General features: G+C 40.5%; 1 pseudogene; it reads right to left on the reverse strand.

Moving 5' to 3' along the window:
- Nucleotides 1-7,003: 7,003 nt before the first annotated feature.
- Nucleotides 7,004-8,213, reverse strand: LOC115272682 (annotated as a pseudogene).
- Nucleotides 8,214-10,601: the final 2,388 nt, after the last annotated feature.

Consider the following 10,601-nt stretch of genomic DNA (forward strand, 5'->3'; position numbering starts at 1 on the left):
AAATGGCTGCTCACCTTGACCCTCTAGGCTCTCTTCGTCTGTAGTCAAAATCTGAGCTGGTCACTTTCTATCCAATAAGGAAAGAAAAAAAGTCTCTTCTGGATTTGTAGTTGAAGAAAGAAGAGATGTCTTCTGCTTGAAACCGTAACTTCACGTTGCAGCTTTGTGTTTCACTGGCTCTGGCTAGGTTTCATGGTCACACAAAGCGTCCTGGCCCAGAAAATCAGGTATGTTAATTGTCTGGTCTCGAGCAAGTTCCGTTCCCAGAGTTTGGGTTGAGTGGAATCCCACCCAGGTGACCCAGCTGAGACTGGAGAGGTGGCTTTATCAAGGAAGCTGATGGTACAGGTTGTCTGATACTCGGTCCCCTGTCAACAGCGGGTGCTGACGACTGTGGTTTTATTTGCATTTCCCTCATAAATAATGGTCGGCAATTCCAGTGCGCCTGTGGGTCTCTAATTCTGTGAAGCGACTGTTCCATTCTTTTGCTCATTTAAAAAATTGTGTTGTCTTTTTAAGAAATTGATTTGTAGGAATTCTTTTTGTATATTGTTTTGAATATTTTGCCAGTGATAGGAGTTGCAAATATCCTCCCCCACCCGTGGCTTGCCTTAACGGAATCTGCTGATGAACAAAAGGTCTTAATTTGAAGAAAGTTCGACTTCTTGATGTTATTCCGATAGGTACTTTTTATGGTTTGCTAGAAAATCTTTTCCAATCCCCAAAAGTAAATTCCAGGTCCAAGCGGTTCCATATACTAAATTTAATTCCAGATGGATTGCAGGCCTACACGTGGAGGGAAGAATAACTAATAAACGTAACTTCTGCGAGAAAGTTTTTAATGATGAATTCAGTGCCTAATGGGTATTCACATAGTTTGTCTCTCGTGTCAGTTTTGGTAAGTTGTGTTTTTCCAGGAATGTGTTAATTTCACCCAAATTGTTGAATTTATTGGGATGAAGTATTAAGTAATATTTCCTTATTATGTTTTTAATGTTAAAAAAAAACCCCTTTTTTGATGTTTGTTTATTTTTGAGAGAGAGAGAGGAACAGAATGTGAGTGGGGTAAAGGCAGGGCGAGAGGGGGACACAGAATCCAAAGGAGGCTCCAGGCTCTGAGCTGTCAAGAAACGTGAGATCATGACCTGAGCTGATGCTTTCCTGACTGAGCGACCCAGGCGCCCCTGTGTTTTAATGTTTATAGACGGGCTTGGCAAGTGTCACCTTGTCAAAGGCCCGTTAGTAAGTCTTTTAGGCCTTATGAGGTATGTGCTCTCTGTCAGGAGTATTCCCTTCCGGTGTTGGAGTATGAAGACTTTATTAGTGGCCACCAAACATAAATGTCTTACAATTTTCATGTCACAAAATACTGATCTTTCTTTTTCTCAACCATTTTCAAACGTAAAACTCATTCTTAGTTTTCAGGCTCTACAAAACTGGTGGTGGCCGTTGGGGCCACGGGCCCTGGTTTGCTCACCTCTCATCTGTGGCATCTGTAGCGTGAGCTTCTCTTTTTCCCTCCAGGTGGTAATCTGTGCTCTCTCTGCTTTTTTCCTCAGTCATTCTTGCTTGGGCGCTTTCAAATTTTGTCTTCTTAAGAAGTGATTTTTGGCTTCGTCATTTTTCTCCATACTTTGCCTGTTTTCTGTTACTGATTTTTATTCTTTATTATTCCATCTAGGTACTTTATGTTTAATCTTAGGTCATCAATTTTAAACATCTTGTCTTTTCTAATACAAGAATTTCAACCTATATATTCTCTTCTCCAAGCATTACTTTAGACACAGCCCACAAATACTGTATCTTCAACTTCATTCAGGTTACAGTATTCAAAAATTTTCTTCTATTTATGCTGCAAATCTCTTCGATGGCATTTAGTTTTTTCCCTTATTTTCCTTTTTTACAGTATTCTGATGATACTTTCTTAATCACAGTGTTTTCTGTATTTATAGCATCTTCTCTGTTTCCTCTCTATTTGTTTAAACAATTATCTATTTTTCTTTTCCTGTCATCTTTTGGGTTAATCAGTAGTTCTTAATAATTAAAATTGTTTTTTTGTTTGCATTTTAACCAAATCCTAGGTTTTAATTGCAAAATGATCACAACAATTCTAAGTAATATCCATCACTCTACATAGTTAAAAACTTTTTGTTTTCTTTTTTATATGTTTTTTATTGATTTATTTTTGAGAGAGAGCGCACAAGCAGGGAAGGGGCAGAGAGAGGGAGACACAGAATCTGAACCAGGCTCTAGACTACAGGGTCTGAGCTGTCAACACAGAGTCCGATGTGGGGTTTGAACCCATGAACCATGAAGTCATGACCGGAGCTGAAGTTTAACCAAGTGAACCACACATAACCCTTTTTCTTGTGACGAGAACTTTAATATCCACTCTCTTAGCAGCTTTCAAACTGTCATACAGTATTATTGCCTATAGTCATTATTGCTATAAATTCTATCCCTGTGACTTATTATATAACTGCAAGTTTGTAACTTGGGACCACCTTCACCCATTTTAACTCCCCCCACCCCCTGCCCCACAACTACTAATGTGTATCTTTTCTTTTTTTAAAATATTCTAAATATAAGGATCATAAGTATTTCAGAATTTGTCTTTCTCCATTTGACTGACTTCACTAAGCATATGCCTTTAAGGTCCTATATCGGTTGTTTAATCCATTTATCCTTCAAAGGACATTTCGGTTGTTTGCGTTTCTTGGCTATTATAATGCTGCAGTGAGCATGCAGGTGTCTTTTAGAAGTCGTGTTTTTGTTTTCCTTAGATGAATATACAGAAGTGGAATTACTGGATCATATGGTAGTTCTATTTTTAATTTTTTGAGAAACCTCTATACTGTTTTCCGCAGTGGCCGCACCAGTTTACATTTCCTCCAACGGTGCAGAGGTGCTCCCCTTTCTCCATATTATCACCAGCATTGGTTCTTTCTTGTCTTTTGGTAGTAGCCATTGGGGGGGCACCTGGGTGGCTCAGTTAAGTGTCCAACTCTTGGTTTCGGCTCAGGCCATGATCTCACATTTGGTGAGTTTGATCCCTGCATCTGGCTCTGCACTGACAGTGTGGAGCCTACTTGGAATTGTCTCTCTCCCTCTCTCTGCCCTTTTCCTGCTCCTGCTCTTGCTCTCTCTTGCTTTCTCCGTTTCTCTCTCTTTCTTTCTTTCTTTCTCTCTGTCTCTCTGAAATTAGAAAAAAAAAATTTAATAATGCTCGTTTTTATAGGTGTGAGGTAATATTGTGGTTTTAACCTGCATTTCTCTAATGGTTAGTAATATTGAGCATCTTTTCATATATGTGTTGGCAGTCTGTACATCTTTTGAAGAATGACTATTCAGATCCTCTCCACATGTTTTAAACACATTGTTTATTTTTTGCTGTTGAGTTGTGTTCTTTATGGATTTTGGATATTGACCTCTTATCAGAGAGAGGATTTGCAAATATTTTCACCCATTCAGTGAGTTATCTTTTCACTTGATTTTTTTTTCTGTGCAGAAGGTTTTTAATTTGATGTAGTCTTCCACTTGCTTATTTTCCTTTTGTTTTGCTTTTGGTGTCAAATACAAAAAAATCACTGCCAAGACCAATGTCCAAGAACTATGGCTTGCATTTTCTTCTAGGAAAACTCTTAGTTTATGGTTTCAGGTCTTATGCTCAAGTCTTTAATTCATTTTTTTTAAAAAATGTTTATGAGAGAGAGAGAGGAGGGTGGGCGGACATGAGTGGGGGAGGCTCAGAGAGAGAGAGTGAGACAGAAAATCTGAAGCAGGCTTCAGACTCTGAACTGTCAGCACAGAGCCCGACATAGGACTTGAATTCACAAACTGTGAGATCGTGACCTGAGCCAAAGCTGGATGCTTAACCATCTGAGCCACCCAGGGGCCCTTTTAATTCATTTTGAGTTGACTTTTGTGTAAGATGTAAGAAAGTGGCTCACGTTTTTCTTTTGCATGTAGCTGCCCAGTTTCCCTGCGTGATGTATTAGAGATTGCCCTTTCCCCACTGTATATTCTTGTTTCCTTTGTTTTGAATTAATTAGCCATAGATGTGTAGGTTTATTTCTTGTATTTCTGTTCTATTGATATGTGTCTGTTTTTATGCCATTATCATACTGTTTTGATTACCTTTTAATATATTTTTTCAAATATTTATTTATTTATCTTGAGAGCGAGAGCACACCAGCAGAAGAGGGTCAAAGAGAGAGGGAGAGCGAGAATCCCACGCATGCTCCGTGCTGTCAGCACAGAGCCTGATGCGGGGCTTGATCTCATGAACCCATGAGATCATGATCTGACCTGAAATCAAGAGTCAGATGCTCAACCAACTGAGCTCCGTCTTTTTTATATAGTTTAAAATCAGGAAGTGTTATGCCTACAGCTTTGTTCTTTTTTAAGATTGCATTGGGTTTTTCACTGTATTTTTTTAAAATTAGTTTTCTGTGATTACAATGTGCATGCTTCCTTTTTCACATTCTACTTAGTTTTAATATTCTGTAAGTACATGTAAAAATGTAAGTACGTAGAATCATACATTTTTTTAATCTTCAAACTGTGTTATATTGTCCTAGATTTTACCTCTGTATGTGTTATAAATTCTGCATGATACAATGTTATTTTTGCTTTACTAATTAGTTTTTTAAAAATTAAAAGAAGAAAATATAGTTAAAGATTGACCTATTTATTTGCAATTTCTAGCATTATTCTGTTGAACTGAGTTTCCACTTGTATTCTCTTTAGTTTGAGACTTCAGCATTTATTGTAATGTAGTTGCACGGCAACAAATTCTTCCAGCTTTTTTTTACCTGAAAATGTTTATATTAATCCCTTTTTTGGGAGGGTTATTTTTCCAGATATGAAACTCACAATCAACATTTTTAAAATACTCTAAAGAAGTCATTGCATTTTTTTTTTTGCCCTGCATTATTTCTGGTAAATAGTAGATTCCGTTATTAGAATTTTCCCTCTGTGTGTAATGTATCATTTTTCACTGACTGCTTTGAAGATTTTATTTTTCATTTTCACAGCTTAGCTATTACATAACTCAGTGTAGTTTTTCTTCTTATTTATCTTGCTCTGAGGTTTGCCAGATTTCTTGGAACTGTTAGTTGATTTATTTTACCAATTTGTGAGACTTGCAACCATTATTTATTGAAAATAGCTGCACTGGTCTCTTTCTTTTCTCCTTCAGAGATTCCAGCTACCTGTATGTGAAACACTTGCTCCTTTTCCAGATGTAATCAAGGCTCTGTTAAAATCGTTTCCTTACTCTCTGGGTGGATAATTTTCATTTTTTATTTTTTTTTGTCTTCAAGTTAATTTACCCTTTATACTGCATAGTCCAATCTATGTTAAGCTCATGTGGTGAATTTTTCATTTTAAATATTACAATTTTCAATTTTAGAATTTCCATGTTGATTTTTCTTTAATAGTTTCTATTTCTTTCCTGAGATTCTCCATCTTTGTCTTTAAATCCCTGCACGTATTTCTAACAGCTGTTTTAAACTTCTTATCTGTTAATTCTAATATCTTGTTTGGGTCTTTTTCTTTTGACTTCTACTTTACTTGGTTCTGGGCCACTGTATGTGTCTAATATTTTTTTATTATATGCTGTACATCGTGGGTAGCATTCTGACAGGAGTCAGATTATGTGACCTTAGTCTCTGTTCAGCCCTCGCTCCCCTGGGAGCCTCTCTCTGCACACGGACAGACCCCCATTTAGCCCGCAACTTGAGGGAAACCTCCCTGGAATGTTCTGAGGCATTACTTTGCAAAGCTCTTCAAATCGGAGTCTCTTGTCCCACAAAATCCAGTCACTTGAGGAGTAATAAGCTGTGATATCCGCTTCCTCAACTCTGAGAGACAGCCGCTCTGTCTGTCTGTCTGTCTGTCTATCTATCTATCTATCTATCTCACTCCGGTTACCCCCTCCCCCACCTGGAAAAGTGTCCCCAGGCAGAAATGCAAGGCAACTGTGGGTTTGACCTGAGTTTTCTTTCTCTCAAGGACTGTGGTTCTGTGTTCCTTATTGTCTAATGTGTGATAACAGTTATCTTACACATTTCGTGCAGTTTTATGCTTATTTGTGACCAGAGAATTAGTCTAGTTACATTAGTTGTTCCATAATGTCCAGAAGCAACTGTTCCTGTATCGTAAGTGAAAAATGATTTGAACTATTTTGTCACCATCATTTTCTTGTCTCTGAGCTTAAACACATTGTAGGTAAAGGTGAAAGCCATTAGAGTTCGGCTTGTACTTGGGTGGCTCTCAAATTCTGGTGCGCAGAGGGAAGCGCTTCTAAACCCGTGCAGGCTCCTCAGACCTGGCTTGGATCCTGGGATTATGCTTCCAGCACGTTTGTAAGGAGATTTTTGGTATGTTTGACCTTAACTCCACACTTTTCAAAATTCCTTCTCTGTCGCGTTGGATAATAACAGCTAGTCTGTCCACGTGAAGTTTCACCTTCGGGAAATCTGTAACACTGATAGAGAAACTTCGTGGAAATTCCCATAGATTATCTCCTCAGAAGGACGCAGTCACTTACAGTGGTGGTACAGCACTGTCTTTATGACATTCATTAGTCTTTTTTTATGATTTCATCTTTTTTATTCTCAAAATATGAATCGGTATTGGACTGGGTGGTCTGGCCCTCGTGGGAGGCGGAATGAAGTCTTCAGGAATGTGATATCATCTTATCTCAAAGAGATAGCAATAGGTAATGTGCCAAGTTCACAGTCCAAATCACACCCAGAGCAAATACATGGCTGTGTGGTAGGGCTTGGGCTCTACCTCTTGAGGAAGAAGAGGGGTAAAAACTATTTTGAGACAACTGAGCAGAAGAGGAGCCAGCACAGAAGGGTCTGGTAGGAGATACGGATCTTCCTGTCCTTTCTCCTACTACTGAAGGGCAGAGAAGCATGACCCCAGCAAGGGGCCAAAGCAGGTAATAGCTCCTTGGAGCCATTAGGAAGAGGCCAGCCCTCTCCAGAGCTGGTTAACTGCCTTTGCCAGGCAGTGGAATACTGGCCGTAAGAATAGAGAGCGACTGCTCCAATTTCTGGGCAGCTTTCTTCCCGGCCTCTAGTGCTTCCTCGTGAGTGGCCTTCTCCTTGGTTTCATAATCCGTGACCACTTCGTTAGTGATGAGGGAGAAGCCAAAGACTCGGAGTCCACAGTGCCTTGCAACTATGACTTCTGGCACTGTGCTCATGCCAACAGCATCTGCCCCCAGCTTCTGCAGCGCTCTCTGCTCCCCCATTTGTTTCCAGGCACTGTAAGCCTCCTGCCTCAGAGCCTGGTCGTAGGCATCAGACATGGCAGGGAAACGAAGTCCAAACTTTTCCTCATTCGGCCCTAGGAGAGGGTTCAAACCACCGAAATCAGGGATGTTGATGTGGTTGCAGATCAGCGTGATATCTCCAACCTCGAGCTTGGGGTTGAGTCCTCCCGCTGCATTGGTGACTACTGGGGTGTCCACACCCAGAAGGGAGAAAACTCTCACTGGGAATGTCACCTTTGAGAGTGGGTAGCCTTCATACATGTGGAATCTGCCCTGATTATCACACAGCCTCTGCCATTCAGGAACCCAAACACCAGTCGACCGGCATGACCTGGCACTGTACTTTGGGAAAAGTTTGGTATCTCACTGTAGTCAAAACTCTGGGCCTCAGTTAATTTATTGGCCAGACCTCCTAACCCAGAACCACTGCCACTTGAGGTCGGTGCGTGGTGCGGCACAGAAGCCATTTTGGAGTGTTCTGATAATCTTCATACGTAAATCGTGCCCATGCATCCCCAAGAACCAGAACTTCTCACAATTCCAGTCCAATTCTTCAACACCCATCAGTTCTCCATGGTGTCACCGCCGCCTGAGGAGCCCGCCCTTCTCCCCTCGGATCCGGTCTGCTGAGCAGGACCGTCCTGCGTGGAGCTGTCCCCGCCGGGTGCAGTGTGCACTTGACATTAGTCTTGAGAACTGATATGTAATTAGGATTTTATTTCATATGGCAGATTATTTTCTCCTGATAGGCACAGGGTCACTACATGGAACTTAAGACTGATTTTAAAATCTAGGAATCCTGGAAGTATTTGAAGGTGTCACATTATAAATCAGGTTCCATTTTGTTTCTTGTGATAAAGACAATGTTCAGGCTTTGGAAGTCTGCTACATTTAAAGTTTACATACTGCTCTCCACAGGAAGCATCTTGCCCTAGGCACTCGTGTGATCCTCTGTAATTTGGTTTGACAGAAGGAATCCTTAAGGTTGTTTGATTGTTTTGTTTTTTTTGTGTTCCTTCTGTGGCACATTTCTTTTCTGGTAAATAATTTTTGTTGTACTCTTGGAAGGGAGTTAATCTTCCCCATTACTTGTTTAATTTTCAGTCTGTCCTGTTTGAAATGTATACACTGAGCTTTGTGTATATGTTTCCGGAACAGAAATTACAGAGAAACATGGGCACATGCAGCCCATTATTACTCTGCAAGACATTTTCTGGTTCTGTTGAAAAATGAAAGTCAGCATAGCTCAGGGAAACATTAAATAGAGTTCATAAAGTAATGCTGTCCTTAGGGAGTCACTATTTGAATTATAGTCTTCATATATTTAGGACTTACTTACCAAGCAAACACTTCTCTCAAAGGCTAATAAATCCCTAAGAGGTGGTAACAGAAAAAGGGGTGGAGATAGTAGTTTTCCATGGACGGTGATGTATTATTTTCTAAGTGTGGTTAGGAAAGACCTGAGTCATAGACTGTGGTGATTTTCTTTCTTGACAAAGTAAGGAGCCAAGTAGTCCTCTTCACTGAGAGTTCTTTTCACGTTGATTCCAAGAGGGTGCTGTGAGTTTATTCTGTGTCAGGCATTGGATCAGGAAAGTTAAAGCCGAGACTGAGTGCCTTATTCACCACTACACCTCTGTTGGATAACAGATGCTCAGTAAGGGTCTTTGGAATAAAGGAATAAGTGAAAGTGTCAGACCTCAAGGAATCTAGATGGAAGCACAGAAATGTAAATGAACTCTTAAGATAGACTTTGAGATGTGTTTAGTAAAAAAAAAAAAAAAAAAAAAAAAAGATGCAAAGTGCTCTGTGATGAAGCTGAAAGAAACAACTAGCTTTGGAAGCGTAAGTCGTTTTTCTAATGCAGTCATTTTTGTAGGTGAGGACCATGAATCACAGAACATTAAGTGCTGCACCCACTAAATTAGGAAAAAATCTGGGCTCCTGTGGTTGGAGTGGCCGACACTGGAGCATCTGGTGGTGCCACAGAGCACCTGCTAACAAGTAGTTTTTGAAAGATGAAGACGTAGTAAAAGGACACAGAGGCCAACCTTAAAAAAAGCTCACGATGGTCAACGCTGGAACGGTTTGAACAACAAAATCAAGAATAATAGTATCGGATTGTAACTCAAAGAATGAAAAATATTCATAAGTGCATATAAATCATTGAGTAAAAAATAAAGGGATAATTCTTCTTTACAAAGGAACTCCATTGATGCAGAAGGAATGAGGGACACAGAAAATCACCATTAGAACCCCACAGTAATAATTGCTGCAGACAAGATCCACTGACGAATGTGAAAATTGGTAGAGGCAGAAGGAGCTTGCATAATCTTTACTCAGTACAAAAGGGAAATATTTACTAATTACAAATAAATTTTCTACCAAAGTGGAAAATCTGGGCACGCTTCATTTTAGCCAGGTGATCCAAGTCGGTCTCACCAGTGTCAACTCCTATGGGTGTCCTGCACCCTATTTTAGGCTGCACTGAGCAAGGCCCATCGCCTGCGAATGTTCTTCCCAAACATGGATAACCTCAGTCTCATCAGGAGAAGCCACCAGACAAAGCCAAACGGGGAGATGGAGCACCCAACTGGGACTCGTATTCTACACGGGTGTCACAGTGATGAAAGACCGGAGAGCAGGGACAGGCTGGGGAGAGGGAAGGAGGCATGACAGCCGAATGCAGCCTGCTGTCCTGGAATAGAAAAGGGCTACTAGTGACCATGCACGTCTCATGTGGTTAAAACATGAGAGGAAGCAGGGGAGGAGAGTGTACTGGAATTCACTACTATTTTTGCATCTCTTTTGGAAGCCTAACACGATTTCAAGGTAAAGAGTTAAAAAATGAGAACCTCCACAGGTAAGTGTGTTTTGTTCCTTTGGGGACATCTCTGTGCGCTTTGTCCTCACTGAACTGCTCTTTGCTAATTGAAGCAGAAATAAGGTTGACGTGGGTCCTGGCAGGTGGGTGACTTGGAGGAAATTATCACAAAGGCCTCAGGTTTGTATGATCATCAGACAGGATGTTGAAGCAGCTCTTTCATATTTGGTGTCCCACTCTTTGGTTGAGGCAGAGGGTAGCCACCGAGGAGAGGAGCATTTCTATACCTTCAGCACTGTCAATTCTTTTTTGTTCTTCTACGGCAGAATTCATAAATGCTGTGAGTGCAGGGCAGAGTTGGTTTCTGTTGATGATTTTATTCCTATGTAATATTCTATGGGGGGAGGGAATCTCAGACACAGGGAGATAATAGATTTAAGATAATACTTGGCATCTTGAGGGGGGGCAATAAGAATCTGGGAAAGAACA

This window comes from Suricata suricatta, chromosome 11, assembly GCF_006229205.1.
Source record: "Suricata suricatta isolate VVHF042 chromosome 11, meerkat_22Aug2017_6uvM2_HiC, whole genome shotgun sequence".
NCBI classification, from domain to species: Eukaryota; Metazoa; Chordata; class Mammalia; order Carnivora; family Herpestidae; genus Suricata; species Suricata suricatta.